The sequence below is a fragment of the Tachyglossus aculeatus genome, chromosome 2, assembly GCF_015852505.1.
Source record: "Tachyglossus aculeatus isolate mTacAcu1 chromosome 2, mTacAcu1.pri, whole genome shotgun sequence".
In the NCBI taxonomy this organism is placed as follows: domain Eukaryota; kingdom Metazoa; phylum Chordata; class Mammalia; order Monotremata; family Tachyglossidae; genus Tachyglossus; species Tachyglossus aculeatus.
This window is the reverse complement of record NC_052067.1, coordinates 83760454-83783800: the sequence shown is the minus strand read 5'-3', so window position 1 is coordinate 83783800 and position 23347 is coordinate 83760454. Positions and strand designations below refer to the sequence as shown.

At 47.0% G+C, this 23347-nt stretch overlaps 1 protein-coding gene across 3 annotated transcripts in view; it reads left to right on the top strand.

Moving 5' to 3' along the window:
• Positions 1–23347, top strand: part of TBPL1 (TATA-box binding protein like 1) — a 65127-nt gene that overhangs the window by 8997 nt on the left and 32783 nt on the right. The window contains exon 1 of one of the 3 annotated variants that reach the window (XM_038766457.1): positions 8899–9040. The exons of 1 other annotated variant lie outside the window; for it this stretch is intronic. The gene's annotated coding sequence lies outside the window, so the exon portion shown is untranslated. Of the gene's footprint in view, positions 1–8898; positions 9041–21513; positions 21587–23347 lie in introns of those variants that run through there. One more of the 3 variants, XM_038766448.1, reaches the window with a different exon arrangement.

The window sequence follows — 23347 nt, the reverse complement described above, 5'->3', positions numbered from 1 at the left end:
CAGCTGACAAGTGGCAGAGCGGGGATTTGAACCCATGACCTCTAACTCCGGAGCCCGTGCTCTTTCCACTGAGCCACGCTGCTTCTCTATGAAGACTGTGAGCCCCATGTGGGACAACCTGATTACCTTGTATTTACCCGATCACTTAGAAGAGTGCTTGGCACATAACGCTTAACAAATACCATTATCATTATTATTATCCATTCATCCATCCACCCTCAGTGGAAAGAGCCCGGGCTTGGGAGTCAGAGGTCGTGGGTTCTAATCCCAGCTCCGCCACTTGACAGCTGTGTGGCTTTAGGCAAGTCACTTCACTTCTCTGTTCTCTGTCTCCCCCTTTTAGACTGTGAGCCCACTGTTGGGTAGGGACTGTCTCTATATGTTGCCAATTTGTACTTCCCAAGCGCTTAGTACAGTGCTCTGCACATAGTAAGCACTCAATAAAAACGATTGATGATGATGATGATGGGCCTCAGTGACCTCATCTGTAAAATGGGGATTGAGACTGTGAGCCCCACGTGGCACGACCTGCTCACCTTGTATTCATTCATTCAATCGTACTTATTAAGCGCTTACTGTGGGTCTACCCACAGTAGGCCCACAGTAAGAGGCCATAGAGAAGCAGCGTGGCTCAGTGGAAAGAGCCCGGGCTTTGGAGTCAGAGGTCACGAGTTCAAATCCTGGCTCTGCCAACTGTCAGCTGTGTGACTTTGGGCAGGTCACTTCTCTGGGCCTCAGTTCCCTCATCTGTAAAATGGGGATTAGGACTGTGAACCCCCGGTGGGACAATCTGATCACTTTGTAACCTCCCCAGCGCTTAGAAGAGTGCTTTGCACATAGTTAGCGCTTAGTAAATGCCATTATTATTATTATTGTTACCCAAGTGCTTAGAACAGTGCTCCAGCGCTTAGAACAGTGCTTTGCACATAGTAAGCCCTTAATAAATGCCATCATTATTATAGTAGGCACTTGACAAATACCATTATTATTATAATTATTAAGACAAAACAGGTAGACAGGTGCTTGCAAGAGCTTAGTACAGTGCTCTGCACACAGTAAACGCTCAATAAATATGACTGAATGCATTCATAGGCTTGGAGGCCCCCACATTTCCAGTCTCAGCCCTTTTCTTTAAGTGTCAGATGGAGGACGAGGGGGAAGGGAAGGTGGTCAGAGCGGTGGGAGCCTGCCGGCTGGGTGAGGGACTCCTCACTTAGAGGAGCAGTATGGCCTAATAATAATAATAATAATAATAATAATAATAATGATGATGATGGCATTTGGTGGCAAGATCCCGGGCTTGGGAGTCAGAGGTCATGGGTTCTAATTCCGCCTCCTCCACTTGTCTGCTGTGTGACCTTGGGTAATTCGCTTCACTTTTCAGAGAAGCAGCTTGGTTTAGTGAAAAGTACAAGGCCTTGGGAGTCATAGGTTGTGGGTTCTAATCCCGATTCCGCCGCCTGTCAGCTGTGTGCCTTTAGGCAAGTCACTTAACGATGATGATGGTATTTGTTAAGCACTTACTATGTGCAAAGCACTGTTCTAAGCGCTGGGGAGGTTACAAGGTGATCAGATTGTCCCCGGGGGGTCTCACGGTTTTAATCCCCATTTTACAGAAGAGGTAACTGAGGCCCAGAGAAGTTAAGTGACCTGCCCAAAGTCACACAGCTGACAGTTGGCGGAGCCGGGATTTGAATCCATGAACTCTGACTCCAAAGCCCGGGCTCTTTCCACTGAGCCACGCTGCTTCTCTGGGTCTCAGTGACCTCATCAGAAAAATGGGGATGAAGACTGAGAGCCCCACGTGGGCAACCAGATAACCTTGTATCTCCCCCAACGCTTAGAACGGTACTTGGCACATAGTAAGCACTTAAGAAATACCATTATTATTATTATTATTTTTGATGGCATTTATTAAGCGCTTACTATGTACAAAGCACTGTTCTAAGCGCTGGGGAGTTTACGAGGTGATCAGGTTGTCCCGCGTGGGGCTCACAGTCTTCATCCCCATTTTACAGATGAGGGAACTGAGGCCCAGAGAAGTCGAGTGACTTGCCCAAGGTCACACAGCTGATAAGTGGCAGAGCGGGATTTGAACCCATGACCGCTGACTCCAAAGCCTGGGCTCTTTCCACAGAGACACGCTTATTATTCTCTGTGCCGCAGTGACCTCATCTGTAAAATGGGGACTGAGACTGTGAGCCCCACGTGGGACAACCCAATGACCTTGTATTTCCCCCAGCGCTTAGAGCAGTCCTTGGCACATAGTAAGCGCTTAAGAAATACCATTATTATTATTATTATTATTATTACTCTGTGCCACAGTGACCTCATCTGTAAAATGGGGATTGAGACTGTGAGCCCCACGTGGGACAACCCGATGACCTTGTATCTCCCCCAGCGCTTAGAGCAGTCCTTGGCACATAGTAAGCGCTTAAGAAACACCATTATTATTATTATTATTATTCTCTGTGCCGCAGTGACCTCATCTGTAAAATGGGGATTGAGACTGTGAGCCCCATGTGGGACAACCCGATGACCTTGTATCTCCCCCAGCACTTAGAACAGTGCTTGGCACATAGTAAGACCTTAACAAATACCATCATTATTGTTATTATTAGGCCACCCCAGAGGGCCTCAAAATGGTTGGCGTTCGGCCCCTCTGGGGCCGTTGTGATTCCATATTTTGAAGCCCTACTGAGAGCTCACCTCCTCCAGGAGGCCTTCCCACACTGAGCCCCCTTTTTCCTCTCCTCCTCCCCATCCCCCCCCACCCTACTTCCTTCCCCTCCCCACAGCACTTGTATATATTTGTACAGATTTATTACTCTATTTTACTTGTCCATATTTACTAATCTATCTTGTTAATGATGTGCATCTAGCTTTATCTCTATTCTGATGACTTGACACCTGTCCACATTCATTCATTCATTCGTATTTATTGAGCACTTACTGTGTGCAGAGCACTGTACTAAGCGCTTGGGAAGTACAAGTTGGCAACATATAGAGATGGTCCCTACCCAACAGTGGGCTCACAATCCAATCAATCAATCATATTTATTGAGCGCTTACTGTGTGCAGAGCACTGTACTAAGCGCTTGGGAAGTACAAGCTGGCAACATATAGAGACAGTCTCTACCCAACAGTGGGCTCACAGCGTAGAAGGGGGAGACAGAGAACAAAACCAAACATACTAACAAAATAAAATAAATAGAATAGATAGGTACAAGTAAAATAAATAAATAAATAGAGTAATAAGTATGTACAAACATATATACAGGATGACCTGGATATATAAAACATATATAGAACATATATCCACATGTTTTGTTTTGTTGTCTGTCTCCCCTTCTAGCCTGTGAGCCCGTTGTTGGGTAGGGACCAGCTCTATATGTTGCCGACTTGTGCTTCCCAAGCGCTTAGTACAGTGCTCTGCACACCTTAAGCTCTCAATAAATACGTTTAAATGAATGAATGAATATCTGTTGCCGAATTTCCAAGCGCTTAGTCCAGCGCTGTGCACATAGTAAGCGCTCAATCAATACGAATGATGAATGAATGAATGTCGTCTGTCTCCCCCTTGTAGCCTGTGAGCCCGTTGTTGGGTGGGGACCGTCTCTATACGTTGCTGATTTGTTCTTTCCAAGCGCTTAGTCCAGTGCTGTGCACGTAGTAAGCGCTCAACAAATACGATTGAATGAAAGCTTGTATCTATAGCTATAATTCTATTTATTCTGATTGTTTTGACACCTGTCTACATGTTTTGTTTTGTTGTCTGTCTCCCCCTTCTAGACTGTGAGCCCGTTGTTGGGTAGGGACGGTTTCTATCCGTTGCCGGCTTGTACTTCCCAAGCGCTTAGTACAGTGCTCTGCACGCAGTAAGCGCTCAATAAGTACGATTGAATGAATGAATGCTGTGCACAGAGTAGGCGCTCAATCAATACGAATGATGAATGACTGAATGTCGTCTGTCTCCCCCTTCTAGCCTGTGAGCCCGGTGTTGGGTAGGGACCGTCTCTAGATGTGGCCGACTTGTACTTCCCAAGCGCTTAGTACAGTGCCGTGCACACAGTAAGCACTCAATCAATACGATTGAATGAATGAATGAATGAATGTCGTCTGTCTGTCTCCCCCTTGTAGCCTGTGAGCCGGTTGTTGGGTAGGGACCGTCTCTATACGTTGCCGAATTGTGCTTTCCAAGCGCTTAGGCCAGCGCTGTGCACGTAGTAGGCGCTCAATCAATACGAATGATGAATGAATTAATGTTATCTCTCTCCCCCTTCTAGCCTGTGAGCCCGTTGTTGGGTAGCGACCGTCTCTATAGGTTGCTGAATTATACTTTCCAAGCGCTTATCACAGTGCTGTGCACGTAGTAAGCGCTCAATCAATAGGAATGATGAATGAATGTTATCTCTCCCCCTTCTATAGCCTGTGAGCCGGTTGTTGGGTAGGGACCGTCTCTGTACGTTGCTGAATTGTACTGTCCAAGCGCTTATTACAGTGCTGTGCACGTAGTAAGCGCTCAGTCAATAGGAATGATGAATGAATGTTATGTCTCCCCCTTCTCTAGCCTGTGAGCCGGTTGTTGGGTAGGGACCGTCTCTGTACGTTGCTGAATTGTACTTTCCAAGCGCTTAGTCCAGTGCCGTGCACGTAGTAAGCGCTCAATCAATAGGAATGCTGAATGAATGAATGATGAATGAATGATGAATGAATGAATGCTATGTCTCCCCCTTCCATAGCCTGTGAGCCCGTTGTTGGGTAGGGACCGTCTCTGTACGTTGCTGAATTGTGCTTTCCAAGCGCTTAGTCCAGTGCCGTGCACGTAGTAAGCGCTCAATCAATAGGAATGATGAATGAATGAATGATGAATGAATGAATGCTATGTCTCCCCCTTCCATAGCCCGTGAGCCCGTTGTTGGGTAGGGACCGTCTCTATACGTTGCTGAATTGTACTTTCCAAGCGCTTAGTCCAGTGCCGTGCACGTAGTAAGCGCTCAATCAATAGGAATGATGAATGAATGTTATGTCTCCCCCTTCTCTAGCCCGTGAGCCGGTTGTTGGGTAGGGACCGTCTTTATACGTTGCTGATTTGTACTTTCCAAGCGCTTAGTCCAGTGCCGTGCACGTAGTAAGCGCTCAATCAATAGGAATGCTGAATGAATGAATGCTGAATGAATGCTGAATGAATGAATGCTATGTCTCCCCCTTCCATAGCCTGTGAGCCCGTTGTTGGGTAGGGACCGTCTCTATACGTTGGTGAATTGCGCTTTCCAAGCGCTTAGTCCAGCGCTGTGCACGTAGTAAGCGCTCAATCAATAGGAATGCTGAATGAATGAATGCTGAATGAATGAATGCTATGTCTCCCCCTTCCATAGCCTGTGAGCCCGTTGTTGGGTAGGGACCGCCTCTATACGTTGCTGAATTGCACTTTCTAAGCGCTTAGTCCAGTGCTGTGCACGTAGTAAGCGCTCAATCAATAGGAATGATAAGTGAATGAATGAATGTTATGTCTCCCCCTTGTAGCCTGTGAGCCGGTTGTTGGGTAGGGACCGTCTCTGTACGTTGTTGAATTGTACTTTCCAAGCGCTTAGTCCAGTGCCGTGCACGTAGTAAGCGCTCAATCAATAGGAATGCTGAATGAATGAATGCTGAATGAATGAATGCTATGTCTCCCCCTTCCATAGCCTGTGAGCCGGTTGTTGGGTAGGGACCGTCTCTATACGTTGCTGAATTGTACTTTCTAAGCGCTTAGTCCAGTGCCGTGCACGTAGTAAGCGCTTAGTCAATAGGAATGATAAGTGAATGAATGTTATGTCTCCCCCTTCCATAGCCTGTGAGCCGGTTGTTGGGTAGGGACCGTCTCTGTACGTTGCTGAATTGCACTTTCTAAGCGCTTAGTCCAGCGCTGTGCACGTAGTAAGCGCTCAATCAATAGGAATGATGAATGAATGAATGTTATGTCTCCCCCTTCCATAGCCTGTGAGCCCGTTGTTGGGTGGGGACCGTCTCTGTACGTTGCTGAATTGTACTGTCCAAGCGCTTATTACAGTGCTGTGCACGTAGTAAGCGCTCAGTCAATCGGAATGATGAATGAATGAATGTTGCGTCTCCCCCTTCTATAGCCCGTGAGCCCGTTGTTGGGTGGGGACCGTCTCTGTACGTTGCTGAATTGTACTTTCCAAAGCGCTTAGTCCAGCGCTGTGCACGTAGTAAGCGCTCAATCAATAGGAATGCTGAATGAATGAATGATGAATGAATGCTGAATGAATGAATTCTATGTCTCCCCCCTTCCATAGCCCGTGAGCCCGTTGTTGGGTAGGGACCGTCTCTGTACGTTGCTGAATTGTGCTTTCCAAGCGCTTAGTCCAGTGCCGTGCACGTAGTAAGCGCTCAATCAATAGGAATGCTGAATGAATGAATGATGAATGAATGCTGAATGAATGAATTCTATGTCTCCCCCTTCCATAGCCCGTGAGCCCGTTGTTGGGTAGGGACCGTCTCTGTACGTTGCTGAATTGTGCTTTCCAAGCGCTTAGTCCAGTGCCGTGCACGTAGTAAGCGCTCAATCAACAGGAATGATGAATGAATGTTATGTCTCCCCCTTCTCTAGCCCGTGAGCCGGTTGTTGGGTAGGGACCGTCTCTATACGTTGCTGATTTGTACTTTCCAAGCGCTTAGTCCAGTGCCGTGCACGTAGTAAGCGCTCAATCAATAGGAATGCTGAATGAATGAATGATGAATGAATGATGAATGAATGAATGCTATGTCTCCCCCTTCCATAGCCTGTGAGCCCGTTGTTGGGTAGGGACCGTCTCTATACGTTGCTGAATTGTACTGTCCAAGCGCTTAGTCCAGTGCCGTGCACGTAGTAAGCGCTCAGTCAATAGGAATGATAAGTGAATGAATGTTATGTCTCCCCCTTCTATAGCCCGTGAGCCGGTTGTTGGGTAGGGACCGTCTCTATACGTTGCTGAATTGTACTTTCCAAGCGCTTAGTCCAGTGCTGTGCACGTAGTAAGCGCTCAATCAATAGGAATGATGAATGAATGTCATGTCTCCCCCTTGTAGCCCGTGAGCCGGTTGTTGGGTAGGGACCGTCTCTATACGTTGCTAAATTGTACTTTCCAAGCGCTTAGTACAGTGCTGTGCATGTAGTAAGCGCTCAATCAATAGGAATGATGAATGAATGAATGTTGTGTCTCCCCCTTCCATAGCCTGTGAGCCCGTTGTTGGGTAGGGACCGTCTCTATACGTTGCTGAATTGTACTTTCCAAGCGCTTAGTCCAGCGCTGTGCACGTAGTAAGCGCTCAGTCAATAGGAATGATAAGTGAATGAATGTTATGTCTCCCCTTTCTATAGCCTGTGAGCCCGTTGTTGGGTAGGGACCGTCTCTATACGTTGCTGATTTGTACTTTCCAAGCGCTTAGTCCAGTGCCGTGCACGTAGTAAGCGCTCAATCAATAGGAATGCTGAATGAATGAATGCTGAATGAATGAATGCTATGTCTCCCCCTTCCATAGCCTGTGAGCCCGTTGTTGGGTAGGGACCGTCTCTGTACGTTGCTGAATTGTACTTTCTAAGGGCTTAGTCCAGTGCTGTGCACGTAGTAAGCGCTCAGTCAATAAGAATGATGAATGAATGAATGCTGAATGAATGAATGCTATGTCTCCCCCTTCCATAGCCTGTGAGCCCGTTGTTGGGTAGGGACCGTCTCTATACGTTGCTGAATTGTACTTTCCAAGCGCTTAGTACAGTGCTGTGCCCGTAGTAAGCGCTCAATCAATAGGAATGATGAATGAATGAATGTTATGTCTCCCCCTCCTATAGCCTGTGAGCCGGTTGTTGGGTAGGGACCGTCTCTGTACGTTGCTGAATTGTACTGTCCAAGCGCTTATTACAGTGCTGTGCACGTAGTAAGCGCTCAATCAATAGGAATGATGAATGAATGTTATGTCTCCCCCTTCTCTAGCCCGTGAGCCGGTTGTTGGGTAGGGACCGTCTCTGTACGTTGCTGAATTGTACTGTCCAAGCGCTTATTACAGTGCTGTGCACGTAGTAAGCGCTCAGTCAATCGGAATGATGAATGAATGTTATGTCGCCCCCTTCTATAGCCTGTGAACCGGTTGTTGGGTAGGGACCGTCTCTCTACGTAGCTGAATTGTACTTTCCAAGCGCTTAGTCCAGCGCTGTGCACGTAGTAAGCGCTCAGTTAATAGGAATCACCATCATCATCAGTCGCATTTATTGAGCGCTTACTACGTGCAGAGCACTGGACTAAGCGCTTGGGAAGTACAACTTGGCAACATAGAGAGACGGTCCCTACCCACCAGCGGGCTCCCAGTCTAAAAGGGGGAGACAGAGAACAAAACCAAACATACTAACAAAATAAAATAAACAGGATAGATATGTACAAATAAAATACATAAATGAGTAATAAATATGTACAAGCATATATACAGGTGCTGTGGGGAAGGGAAGGAAAATAAACAGGATAGATATGTACAAATAAAATACATAAATAAATGAGTAATAAATATGTACAAGCATATATACAGGTGCTGTGGGGAAGGGAAGGAGGTAAGATGGGGGGGGTGGAGAGGGGTGACGAATGAGTGTCGTGTCTCCCCCATGTAGCCTGATGAGCCCGTTGTTGGGTAGGGACCGTCTCTCTACGTTGCTGAATTGTGCTTTCTAAGCGCTCAGTACAGCGCCGCGCACGTCGTAGGCGCCCCCTGATTAGGACTGGCTGAACGAGCGGATTCCCGGCGGCCCCCGCGGCGGGAGCAGTAGAGACGGGAAGCGTCGGGCTAGCGCGCCCCCCCCCCCCCGGACGCGCGGGCGCTCTAGGCGGCGGGCTCGATGCCGCCCCCCGGGACCCGGAAGAAGAAGGCGCGAGGCCGGGCGGCGGGGCGCGAGCCGCTTTCTCCTCAGCCGCCTCGGCTCGACGACCGACGGCTGAGGGGCTTCTTCCATGGGGACCGTTGGAGCACGACGACGACGACGACGACTCCTCTCCTCGGCCTCCTTCTCCTCACGGTCAGGGCCGCTTCTCGACGGGGCCTCGGGACGGATCAATTTATTTTATCATCAATCAATCAATCAATCAATCAATCAATCGTATTTATTGAGCGCTTACTATGTGCAGAGCACTGTACTAAGCGCTTGGGAAGTACAAATTGGCATCACATAGAGACAGTCCCTACCCGATAGTGGGCTCACAGTCTAAAAGGGGGAGACAGAGAACAGAACCAAACATACCAACAAAATGAAATAAGTAGGATAGAAATGTACAAGTAAAATAAATAAATAAATAAACAGAGTAATAAATATGTATATGTATATCATCAGCATCTATCATCATCATCAATCGTATTGATTGAGCGCTTACGAAGCGCTCAATCAATACGATTGATGATGATGATGCAGGGCACTGTACTAAGCGCTTGGGAAGCCCAAGTCCCTCGTCCCCCTCTCCATCCCCCCGTCTTCCCTCCTTCCCTTCCCCACAGCACCTGTATATATGGTTGTACATATTTATTACTCTTTTTATTTATTTACTTTACTTGTCCATATCTATCCTACTTATTTTATTTTGTTGGTACGTTTGGTTCTGTTCTCTGTCTCCCCCTTTTAGACTGTGAGCCCACCGTTGGGTAGGGCCTGTCTCTGTGTGATGCCAATTTGTACTTCCCGAGCGCTTAGTCCAGTGCTCTGCACATAGTAAGCGCTCAATAAATATGATTGATTGATTGATTGATTGATTGACAACCTAGAGAGACAGCCCCTACCCAACAGTGGGCTCGCAGTCTAGAAGGGGGAGACAAAACCAAACCTACTAACAAAATAAAATAAATAGACTGGGTAGGTACAAGTAAAATAAATAGGGTGATAAATCTGTACAGACATATCATCATCAATTGTATTTATTGAGCGCTTACTGTGTGCAGAGCACTGTACTGAGCGCTTGGGAAGTACAAGTTGGCAACACGTAGAGACAGTCCCTACCCAACAGCGGGCTCACAGTCTAGAAGGGGGAGACAAAACCAAACCTACTAACAAAATAAAATAAATAGACTGGGTAGGTACAAGTAAAATAAATAGAGTGATAAATCTGTACAGACATATATATCATCATCATCAATCGTATTTATTGAGCGCTTACTATGTGCAGAGCACTGTACTAAGCGCACAGTGGGCTCACAGTCTAAAAGGGGGAGACAAAACCAAACCTACTAACAAAATAGAATAGATAGGTACAAGTAAAATGAATAGAGTGATAAATCTGTACAGACATATATATCATCATCATCAATCGTATTTATTGAGCGCTTACTATGTGCAGAGCACTGCGCTAAGCGCTTGGGAAGGACAAGTTGGCAACACATAGAGACAGCCCCTACCCAACAGTGGGCTCACAGTCTAAAAGGGGGAGACAAAACCAAACGTACTAACAAAATAAAATAGAATAGATAGGTACAAATAAAATGAATAGAGTGATAAATCTGTACAGACATATATATCATCATCATCAATCGTATTTATTGAGCGCTTACTATGTGCAGAGCACTGCACGAAGCGCTTGGGAAGCACGAGTCGACAACCTAGAGAGACAGCCCCTACCCAACAGTGGGCTCACAGTCTAGAAGAGGGAGACAAAACCAAACCTACTAACAAAATAAAATAAATAGACTGGGTAGGTACAAGTAAAATAAATAGAGTGATAAATCTGTACAGACATTATATATCATCATCATCAATCATATTTATTGAGCGCTTACTGTGTGCAGAGCACTGCACGAAGCGCTTGGGAAGCACGAGTCGACAACCTAGAGAGACAGCCCCTACCCAACAGTGGGCTCACAGTCTAAAAGGGGGAGACAAAACCAAACCTACTAACAAAATAAAATAGAATAGATAGGTACAAGTAAAATGAATAAATAGAGTGATAAATCTGTACAGACGTATAGATCATCATCATCAATTGTATTTATTGAGCACTTACTGTGTGCAGAGCACTGTACTAAGCGCTTGGGAAGTACAAATTGGCAACACATAGAGACAGTCCCTACCCAACAGTGGGCTCGCAGTCTAGAAGGGGGAGACAAAACCAAACATACTAACAATATAATTTAGACTAGGTAGGTACAACTAAAATAAATAAATAGAGTGATAAATCTGTACAGACATATATATCATCATCAATCGTATTTATTGAGCGCTTACTGTGTGCAGAGCACTGCACGAAGCGCTTGGGAAGCACGAGTCGACAACCTAGAGAGACAGCCCCTACCCAACAGTGGGCTCACAGTCTAAAAGGGGGAGACAAAACCAAACCTACTAACAAAATGAAATAGACTAGATAGGTATAAGTAAAATGAATAAATAGAGTGATAAATCTGTACAGACGTATAGATCATCATCATCAATCGTATTTATTGAGCGCTTACTGTGTGCAGAGCACTGTACTAAGCACTTGGGAAGGACAAATTGGCAACACATAGAGACAGCCCCTACCCAACAGTGGGCTCACAGTCTAAAAGGGGGAGACAGACAACGAAACCAAACATACTAACAAAATAAAATAGACTCCTCTCTCTCATTCACCCTATACATTTAATCTTAGTGACAGATCCTCTCAGTCGACCTTCACGACATCGCTAAAATCCGCCCCTTCGTCCCCAGCCGTGTTAATAATAATAATAATAATAATAATGATGGTATTTTTTTAAGCGCTTACTATGTGCAAGCGTATTTACTGAGCGCTTACTGTGTGCAGAGCACCGTACTAAGCGCTTGGGAAGTAGTAGTTGGTCCCTACACAACGGCAGGCTCACAGTCTAGAAGGGGGAGACAACAAAACAAAACATATTTACAAAATAAAATAGAATAAATATGTACAAATTAAATAAGTAATAAATACATACATATTAAATACATATACAGCGAGAAGCGCTTAGTACAGTGCTCTGCACACAGTAAGGGCTCAGTAAATACAATTGATGATCTACAGGTGCTGTGGGGAAGGGAAGGGGGTAAGATGGGGGGATGGGGAGGGGGACGAGGGGGAGAGGAAGGAAGGGGCTCAGTCTGGGAAGGCCTCCTGGAGGAGGGGAGCTCTCAGCAGGGCCTTGGGCAGTAGGATATTTTGTTGATGTGTTTGGTTTTGTGGTCCGTCTCCCCCTTCTAGACTGTGAGCCCGCTGTTGGGTAGGGACCGTCTCTATATGTTGCCAACTTGGACTTCCCAAGCGCTTAGTACAGTGCTCTGCACACAGGAAGCGCTCAATAAATACGGTTAATTGATTGATTGAAGGCGGGCAGGCCTTGGCAACGGTTGACTGGACGAGTGGGAGCCTTTATAGCGGCGGAGGGAAGGCCTCATTCACTCATTCATTCATTCAATCGTATTGATTGATGGAGCGCTTACTGTGTGCACAGCGCTGTATTGATGGAGCGCTTACCGCGTGCAGAGCGCTGGGCTATAAGCGCTTGGGAAGTCCAGGTTGGCAACATTCATTCATTCATTCATTCATTCATTCAGTCGGATTGATGGAGCGCTTACTGCGTCCAGAGCGCTGGGCTATAAGCGCCTGGGAAGTCCAAGTTGGCAACATTCATTCATTCGTTCGTATGGATTGATGGAGCACTTACTGTGTGCAGAGCGCTGGGCTATAAGCGCTTGGGGAGTCCAGGTTGGCAACATTCATTCATTCATTCAATCGGATTGATTGATGGAGCGCTTACTGCGTGCAGAGCGCTGGACTATAAGCGCTTGGGAAGTCCAGGTTGGCAACATTCATTCATTTCATTCATTCATTCATTCATCCAATCGGATTGATGGAGCGCTTACTGTGTGCAGAGCGCTGTATTGATGGAGCGCTTACTGTGTGCAGAGCGCTGGACTATAAGCTCTTGGGAAGTCCAGGTTGGCAACATTCATTCAGTCATTCATTCAATCGGATTGATGGAGCATTTACTGTGTGCAGAGCGCTGGACTATAAGCGCTTGGGAAGTCCAGGTTGGCATCATTCATTCATACATTCATTCATTCATTCATTCAATCATATTGATTGAGCGCCTACTGCCTGCAGAGCACTGGACTATAAGCGCTTGGGAAGTCCAGGTTGGCAACATTCATTCATTCATTCAATCGTATTGATTGATGGAGCGCTTACTGTGTGCAAAGCGCTGGGCTGTGAGCGCTTGGGAAGTCCAGGTTGGCAACATTCATTCATTCATTCGTTCAATCGTATTGATGGAGCGCTTACTGTGTGCAGAGTGCTGGACTATAAGCGCTTGGGAAGTCCAGGTTGGAAACATTCATTCATTCATTCATTCAGTCGGATTGATGGAGCGCTTACTGTGTGCAGAGTGCTGTATTGATTGAGCGCTTACCGCACGCAGAGTGCTGGACTATAAGCACTTGGGAAGTCCAAGTTGTGGCAGCATTCATTTATTCATTCATTCATTCAATCGTATTGATTAGTGGAGCGCTTACTGCGTGCGGAGCGCGGGACTATAAGCACTTCTAGGCTGTGAGCCCACTGTTGGGTAGGGACCATCTCTATATGTTGCCAACTTGGACTTCCCACGCACTTAGTACAGTGCTCTGCACACAGTAAGCGCTCAATAAATACAATTGATTGATTGGGAAGTCCAGGTTGGCAACATTCATTCATTCATTCAATCGTATTGTTGGAGCGCTTACTGTGTGCTGAGTGCTGTATTGATTGAGTGCTTACTGCGTGCAGAACGCTGGACTATAAGCACTTGGGAAGTCCAGGTTGGCAACATTCATTCATTCATTCAATCGGATTGATGGAGCGCTTACTGTGTGCAGAGCGCTGGACTATAAGCGCTTGGGAAGTCCAGGTTGGCAACACTCCATTCATTCATTCATTCATTGGGAAGTCCAGGTGACAACATTCATTCATTCACTCAATCGTATTGATTGAGTGCTTACTGTGTGCAGAGCGCTGGACTATAAGCACTTGGGAAATCCAGGTTGGCAACATTCATTCAGTCATTCATTCAATCGTATTGATGGAGCGCTTACTGCGTGCAGAGCGCTGGACTATAAGCACTTCTAGACTGAGCCCACTGTTGGGTAGGGACCGTTTCTATATGTTGCCAACTTGGACTTCCCACGCGCTTAGTACAGTGCTCTGCACACAGTAAGCACTCAATAAATACGATTGATTGGAAAGTCCAGGTTGGCAACGTTCATTCATGCATTCATTCAATCGTATTGATTGATGGAGCGCTTACTGTGTGCAGAGCACTGGGCTATAAGCGCTTGGGAAGTCCAGGTTGGCAACATTCATTCAGTCATTCATTCAGTCGTATTGATGGAGCGCTTACTGTGCGCAGAGCGCTGGACTCTAAGTGCTTGGGAAGTCCAGGTTGGCAACACTCCATTCATTCATTCATTCATTCATTCAATCGTCGTCTTGGAGCGCTTACTGTGTGCAGAGTGCTGTATTGCTTGAGTGCTTACTGCGTGCAGAGCGCTGGACTAAAAGTGCTTGGGAAGTCCAGGTTGGCAACATTCATTCATTCATTCAATCGTATTGATGGAGCGCTTACTGTGTGCAGAGCGCTGGACTATAAGCGCTTGGGAAGTCCAGGTTGGCAACACTCCATTCATTCATTCATTCATTCATTCATTCAACCGTCTTCTTGGAGCGCTTACTGTGTGCAGAGTGCTGTATTGCTTGAGCGCTTACTGCGTGCAGAGCGCTGGACTAAAAGCGCTTGGGAAGTCCAGGTTGGCAACATTCATTCATTTATTCATTCAATCGTATTGATTGATGGAGCGCTTACTGTGTGCAGAGTGCTGGACTAAAAGCACTTGGGAAGTCCAGGTTGGCAACATTCATTCATTCATTCATTCAATCAATCAATCGTATTGATGGAGCACTTACTGTGTGCAGAGCGCTGGACTATAAGCGCTTGGGAAGTCCAGGTTGGCAACATTCATTCATTCATTCATTCAATCGTATTGATGGAGCACTTACTGTGTGCAGAGCGCTGGGCTATGAGCGCTTGGGAAGTCCAGGTTGGCAACATTCATTCATTCATTCATTCAGTCGTATTGATTGAGCGCTTACTGTGTGCAGAGCGCTGGACTAAGCACTTGGGAAGTCCAAGTTGGCAACATTCATTCATTCAGTCAGTCATTCAGTGGTATTGATGGAGCGCTTACTGTGTGCAGAGCGCTGGACTATAAGCGCTTGGGAAGTCCAGGTTGGCAACATTCATTTAGTCATTCATTCATTCAATCATATTGATTGATGGAGCACTTACTGCGTGCAGAGTGCTGGACTATTAGACTGAGCCCACTGTTGCATAGGGACCATCTCTATATGTTGCTAACTTGGACTTCCCACGCGCTTAGTACAATGCTCTGCACACAGTAAGCGCTCAGTAAATACGATTGATTGGGAAGTCCAGGTTGGCAACATTCATTCATTCATTCATTCATTCATTCAATCATATTGATTGATGGAGCGCTTACTGTTTGCAGAGTGCTGGGCTATAAGCGCTTGGGAAGTCCAGGTTGGCAACATTCATTCAATCGTATTGATTGAGCACTTACTGTGTGCAGAGCACTGGGCTATAAGCACTTGGGAAGTCCAGGTTGGCAACATTCATTCATTCAATCAATCGTATTGATTGAGCGCTTTCTGCGTGCAGAGCGCTGGACTAAGCGCTTGGGAAGTCCAAGTCAGCAACATTCATTCATTCAATCGTATTGATTGAGCGCTTACTGCGTGCAGAGCGCTGGACTAAGCGGTTGGGAAGTCCAGGTTGGCAACATTCATTCCTTCATTCAATCGTATTGATTGAGCGCTTACTGTGTGTGGACCGCTGGACTAAGCGCTTGGGAAGTCCAAGTCAGCAACATTCACTCATTCATTCATTTATTCGATCGTATTGATTGAGCGTTTACTGTGTGCACAGCACTGTATTGATTGAGCGCTTACTGCGTGCAGGGCGCTGGACTAAGCACTTGGGAAGTACAAGTTGGCAACATTCATTCATTCAATCGTATTGAGTGTGCAGAGCGCTGGACTAAGTGCTTGGGAAGTCCAGGTTGGCAACATTCATTCATTCAATCATATTTATTTATTGAGTGCTTACTGTGTGCAGAGCGCTGGACTAAGCACTTGGGAAGTACAAGTCGGCAACATTCATTCATTCAATCGTATTGAGTGCTTACTGTGTGCAGATCGCTGTACTAAGTGCTTGGGAAGTCCAGGTGGGCAACATTCATTCATTCATTCATTCAGTCGTATTGATTGAGCGCTTACTGTGTGCAGAGCGCTGGACTAAGCACTTGGGAAGTACAAGTTGGCAACATTCATTCATTGTCATATTGATTGAGCGCTTACTGTGCGCAGAGCGCAGTGCTAAGCGCTTGGGAAGTCCAGGTTGGCAACATTCATTCATTCATTCATATTGATTGAGCGCTTACTGTGCGCAGAGCGCTGGACTAAGCGCTTAGGAAGTACAGGTTGGGAACATTCATTCATTCAGTCGTATTGATTGAGCGCTTACTGTTTGCAGAGCGCTGGGGACTGGGGACTACTGTTTGCAGAGCACTGTGCTAAGCGCTTGGGAAGTCCAGGTTGGCAACATTCATTCATTCATTGGGAAGTCCAGGTTGGCAACATTCATTCATTCATTCATTCATTCATTCAATCTTATTGATTGAGCGCTTGCTGTGTGCCGAGCGCTGTACTAAGCGCCTGGGAAGTCCAAATTGGCAACATTCATTCATTTATTCAGTTGTATTCATTGAGCGCTTACTGTGTGCAGAGTGCTGTACTAAGCACTTGGGAAGTCCAGGTTGGCAACATTCATTCATTCATTCATTCATATTGATTGAGCGCTGTACTATGCGCTTGGGAAGTCCAACTTGGCAACAGGTAGAGACGGTCCCTACCCAACAGTGGGCTCACAGTCTAGAAGGGGGAGACAGACAACAAAACAAAACATAATAAGAAAATAAAATAAATAGAATAATAAATATGTACAAACATATATACAGGTGCTGTGGGGAGGGGAAGGCGGTAAGGCGGTGGGGGGGATGAGGAGAGGGAGAGGAAGGAGGGGTCTCAGTCTGGGAAGGCCTCGGCAACGGTTGACTGGACGAGTGGGAGCCTTATACTGGCAGAGGGAAGACCTCTGCAGGGATTTACAGTAATAATAATAATAATAATAACAATAATAATAATAATAATAAATAGCATTTGCTAAGCTCTTACTCTGTGCAAAGCACCATTCTAAGCGCTGGAGGGATACAAGGTAATCAGGTTGTCCCACGCAGGGCTCACAGTCTTCATCCCCATTTTACAGATGAGGGAACTGAGGCCCAGAGAAGTGAAGTGACTTGCCCAAAGTCACACAGCTGACACTTGGCAAACCCAAGGATTTGAACCCATGATCTGTCCAAGCTCTTACATGTCCAAGACTGAACTCCTTGTCTTCCCTCCCAAACCCTGCCCTCTCCCTGACTTTCCCATCTCTGTTGACGGCACTGCCATCCTTCCCGTCTCACAAGCCCGCAACCTTGGTGTCATCCTCGACTCCGCTCTCTCATTCACCCCTCACATCCAAGCCGTCACCAAAACCTGCCGGTCTCAGCTCCGCAACATTGCCAAGATCCGCCCTTTCCTCTCCATCCACACCGCTACCCTACTGGTTCACTCTCTCATCCTGTCCCATCTGGACTACTGCATCAGCCTCCTCTCTGATCTCCCATCCTCTTGTCTCTCCCCACTTCCATCTGTACTTCATGCCGCTGCCCGGATTGTCTTTGTCCAGAAACGCTCTGGGCATGTTACTCCCCTCCCCAAAAATCTCCAGTGGCTACCAATCAATCTGCGCATCAGGCAGAAACTCCTCACCCTGGGCTTCAAGGGTGTCCATCCCCTCGCCCCCTCCTACCTCACCTCCCTTCTCTCCCTCTCCAGCCCAGCCCGCACCCTCCGCTCCTCTGCCGCTAATCTCCTCACCGTGCCTCGTTCTCGCCTGTCCCGCCATCGACCCCCGGCCCACGTCATCCCCCGGGCCTGGAATGCCCTCCCTCTGCCCATCCGCCAAGCTAGCTCTCTTCCTCCCTTCAAGGCCCTACTGAGAGCTCACCTCCTCCAGGAGGCCTTCCCAGACTGAGCCCCTTCCTTCCTCTCCCCCTCGTCCCCCTTTCCATCCCCCCCATCTTACCTCCTTCCCTTCCCCACAGCACATGTATATATGTTTGTACATATTTATTTCTCTATTTATTTATTTTACTTGTACATATCTATTCTGTTTATTTTGTTAGTATGTTTGGCTTTGTTCTCTGTCTCCCCCTTCTAGACTGTGAGCCCACTGTTGGGTAGGGACTGTCTCTATATGTTGCCAACTTGTACTTCCCAAGCACTTAGTACAGTGCTCTGCACACAGTAAGCGCTCAATAAATACGATTGATGATGATGATGATGATCTCCGACTCCAAAGCCCGTGCTCTTTCCACCGAACCACGTTGCTTCTCTAGACTGTGAGCCCGCTGTTGGGTAGGGACCGTCTCTATTTGTTGATGACTTGGACTTCCCAAGCGCTTAGTACAGTGCTGTGCACACAGGAAGCGCTCAATAAATGCAATTTAATGAATGAGTGAATTAAGCGCTTACTATGTGCAAAGCACCATTCTAAGTTTGTATCTAACCTTGTATCCCCCCAGCGCTTAGAACAGTGCTTTGCATATAGTAAGTGCTTAACAAATGCCATTATTATTATTATTGCCAGGTGATCAGGTTGTCCCACGGGGGCTCACAGTCTTCATCTCCATTTTACAGATGAGGGAACTGAGGCCCAAAGAAGTTAAGTGAGTTGCCCAAAGTCACACAGCTGACAGTTGGTGGAGCCGGGGCTTGAACCCATGACCTCTGACTCCAAAGCCCGGGCTCTTTCCAACTGAGCCACGCTGCTTCTCAAGGTTGGGAGCCTTATAGCGGCGGAGGGAAGACCTCTGCAGTGATTTACTGTAATAATAATAGTAATAATAATAATGGCATTTATTAAGCGCTTACTATGTGCAAAGCACTGTAGTAAGCGCTGGGGAGGTTACCGAAGCAGCGTGGCTCAGTGGAAAGAGCCCGGGCTTGGGAGTCCGAGGTCATGGGTTTGAATCCCGGCTCTGCCACATGTCCGCTGTGTGACCTTGGGCAAGTCACTTCACTTCTCTGTGCCTCAGTTCCCTCATCTGTAAAATAGGGATGAAGACTGTGAGCCCCACGTGGGACAACCTGATCACCTTGTAACCCCCCCAGCGCTTAGAACAGTGCTTTGCACATCGTAAGCACTTAACAAATGCCGTTATTATTATTATTATTACAAGGTGATCAGGTTGTCCCACAGCGGGCTTACAGGCTTAATCCCCATTTTCCAGATGAGGGAACTGAGGCCCAGAGAAGTGAAGTGACTTGCCCAAAGTCACACAGCCGACAGTTGGTGGAGCCGGGGCTTGAACCCATAACCTCTGACTCCAAAGCCCCGGCTCTTTCCACTGAGCCACGCTGCTTTGCAAGGTTGGGAGCCTTATAGTGGCGGAGGGAAGACTTCTGCAGGGATTTACCGTAAGGGTTGGGAGCCTTATACCATGGGGGGAAGGCCTCGGCAAGGGTCTTTTGTAAGGTTTGGGGAGCCTTATGCTGGGGGAGGAAAGGCATCTGCAAAGGGCCTTTTGTAAATTTTGGGGAGCCTTCTGCCGGGGAAGGGAAGGCACCTGCAAGGGTCTTTTGTAAGGATTAGGGGGCCTTGTACTGGGGAAGGGAACGCCTCTGCAAGGGTCTTTGTAAATTTAGGGGAGCCTTATAATGGGGAAGGGAAGGCCTCTGCAAGGGTCTGTTGTAATAAGGTTTGGGGAGCCTTATACAGGTGAAGGGAAGGCCTTTTTAAGGGTCCTTTGTAAATTTTGGGGAGCCTTATACCAGGGAAGGGAAGGCCTCTTTAAGGGTCTTCTGTAAATTTTGGGGAGCCTTCTACCAGGGAAGGGAAGGCACCTGCAAGGGTCTTTTGTAAGGATTAGGGGGCCTTGTACTGGGGAAGGGAAGGCCTCTTGCAAGGGTCTTTGTAAATTTAGGGGAGCCTTATAATGGGGAAGGGAAGGCCTCTGCGAGGGTCTGTTGTAATAAGGTTTGGGGAACCTTATACCGGCGAAGGGAAGGCCTCTTTAAGGGTCTTTTGTAAATTTTGGGGAGCCTTATGCCAGGGAAGGGAAGGCCTCTTTAAGGGTCTTTTGTAAATTTTGGGGCGCCTTATACCGGGGAAGGGAAGCCCTCTTTAGGGGTCTTTTGTAAATTTTGGGGGCCTTATACCGGGGAAGGGAAGGCCTCTTTAAGGGTCTTTTGTAAATTTTGGGGTGCCTTATACCGGGGAAGGGAAGGCTTCTGCAAGGGTCTTTTGTAAATTTTGGGGAGCCTTGTACTGGGGAAGGGAAGGCCTCTGCAAGGGTCTTTTGTAAGATTTAGGGAGCCTTATATCGGGGAAGGGAAGGCCTCTGCAACCGTCTTTTGTAGGCTCTGGAGAGCCTTATACCGGGAGAGGGAAGACCTCTGCAAGTGTCTGTTGGAGGGTTTAGGGAGCCTTATACCGGCGAAGGGAAGACATCTGCAAGGGTTTATTGTAAGCTTTTTTATACATATATTTATATATGAGGGTGGGGGCGACTATGGAGGGCTTAATCCAGAAGTGGAGGGTGGTAGGTTGGGCCAATTGGGGCCGGAGTGGGTGGGAGGTTCTTCTCAAGGGCTAATACGTATTTTAGTTAAGAGAAATGCAAAGGACCGTCAAGGGAAAAAAATAAGATCCTATGTACTGTTTGTTTTAAAAATCAAAGGTTTTCAAGCATTTGGATGTCCCTCTATTAATAATAATAATGGTATTTTTGTTTAACGCTTACTATGTGCCTGGCACTGTAATAATAATAATACTGGTATTTGTTGAGCGCTTGCTATGTGCCAGGCGCTGTAATAATAATAATAATAATAATAATAATAATAATGGTATTAAATGCTTAACTATGTGCCGGCACTTTACTAAGCGCTGGGGTGGATAGAAGCAGATCGGGTCGGACCCAGTCCCTGTCCCACGAGGGGCTCACGGCCTCCACCCCCATTTTACAGATGAGGGAACTGAGGCCCGGAGGAGTGAAGTGACTCGCCCAAGGTCACCCAGCAGACAAGTGGCGGGGTCGGGATTAGACCCCACGGCTTTTTGACTCCCAGGACCGGGCTCTAGCCACAACGCCATCGTTTCCTACTTCGCCACGCCAAAGACCAGCCGTTCGGTTGGCACCTATTTAGCCCCTGATACATGGGCTGGACCGAGGTGCATCATCCCCACTCCCTCACCCCCCCCCCCATCCCCCATCCCTCCCTGTGGCCGGGTTGGGGGCGGTTAAACCGTCAGCCACCGGCCAGGCCCGGAGCCTTTAAAAGAGCCGCCCCCCGCTGCCGCCTTGGCATCTCCACCCACTTCCGCACCAGCCGTTGGAAAGGCATTCGAGAAGGGCGAGCATCCATTAGGCCCGTAGAGGGTAAGTAGTGTAAGGCCCAGGAAAGAGTCAAGGGGGAAGATTTAACGGAGTTCAATACTAAATCCCCAATTTCCCCACCCCACCCCCCTGTCCTTTTTATTTTTCTCTCCCTCTTATGTGCATCTGCTGGCCTTTTGATTGTGCGGTCTAACTTGTCCTGCTTCTTTTCTATCTGCAGCTGTGATCGATCCGCTCTGCTTTTCTATAATTTTGTCAGTTTGTCATCCCCGTTAGGTGGTAAACTCCTACCAGGGCAAGAATGGCAGTCCGCACAATACAATAAGCCCTCCCCCGAGTGCCAGAAATAGCGCTTTGCACAGTAGGTGTTCAAACAAATGCTCTCGATGCCATGGCGATGATGGCAGTGGATGTTTTTCTCCGCCGCGGAGATCTCGGCAGGCTGTCTGCCCACCGTGGGGTTTGGGTGGCCAGGACCAGCGAGTGGGAGATAGGGAGGAATAAATCAAGCCAAGGAGATGGCATCTGGAGCGGCCCAGGAGAGAGCAGAGTAATAGCTCCTAGAGAGAGTAGGAAAATCGTAGGAACAGCCACGACGGGGCACCTTGGGACAGAGGGGATTTTCCATTTGCTCTTTGGAGATTTATAGTTGATAGTCTGACTACCAGATTTTTATCAGCGTCGGATCTGTGGTCTGTGCCAGCAAGTATTCTCCGAAGAAATCCTAGATTATCCTCAGGTAGCTACAAGGTTTGCATAATTGTTTTGCTTTCCTCCCCTGCTGCCGCCACTCTTGGGAGTTTTGAAGCAGGAGCTCACAGGAGCAGCAGTCATTTAGAATCGTGATGATTAATTTTGGGAGGCAGCAGAGTTGAAAAGATAAAGAGCGCTGTTTGGAAGAGTATTGTTTTATTTTCCTCTCTCCAACTGAAGAAAAATTATGTAATCCCTCTGGGCCAACCCTATCACCCCAACACCCCCTTCTTACTTCACACGGCATTGGGAAGACTGAATTTGGAAGGGTCTGAAAATTATCTTTAGATTTTCTGAGATACGGTATTATAGAATTTCAAGGTCGTAGTAGTATTGTTTGCTAAAATTGAGGCCCTAAGAAGAGAAGCTTTTTATTTAAACCTGTCTGAATTGTGGACAGATATTAAATACGTGTAAATACAGACTAGCGGCTTTCAGGTGAAAGACCTTTTATGACAAGTGATCATTTTTGTAACAGCTGTAATGATCAGTTGAGAAGTCATGTGGTCTAGTGGAAGAGCTTGGGCCTGTTAGAGGACCTGAATTCTAATCCTGGCCTTGCCACTTGTCTGCTGTGTGACCTCCAAGGTCACTTAACTTCTCTGTGCCTCCATTCCCTGATCTCCAAAATGGGGATGTACTACCTCTTCTCCCTCTTACTTTGACTCTGAGCCCCAAGTGGGACCTGATTATCTTGTATCTACCCCTGCGTCTAGTATAGTGCTTGGTATATGCATTATGATAAATGCCAAAATGGCCTTTAAAGGTTAATTTATAATAGATCTTTTGCATGTGGCCATTTATTGTTATGCTCAAATCATATGTATTCCAAGAAGCAGATTTCTGGAATTGAGCCATTGTAAGCAATTTTATAAATTGGTCATCAGCCTACTGAAAAAACAGTTTAGTAATCTCTACAGACTAGTCATGTGTGGAAAAATGACTCTGGTGGGCTTGTACAACTATACTATGTGTGCAGAATGAGTTTGTGATGTCAGAAATAATCAGATGTACACATGATTTCTGAATTTTTTAGATGTTCTGTTGCCT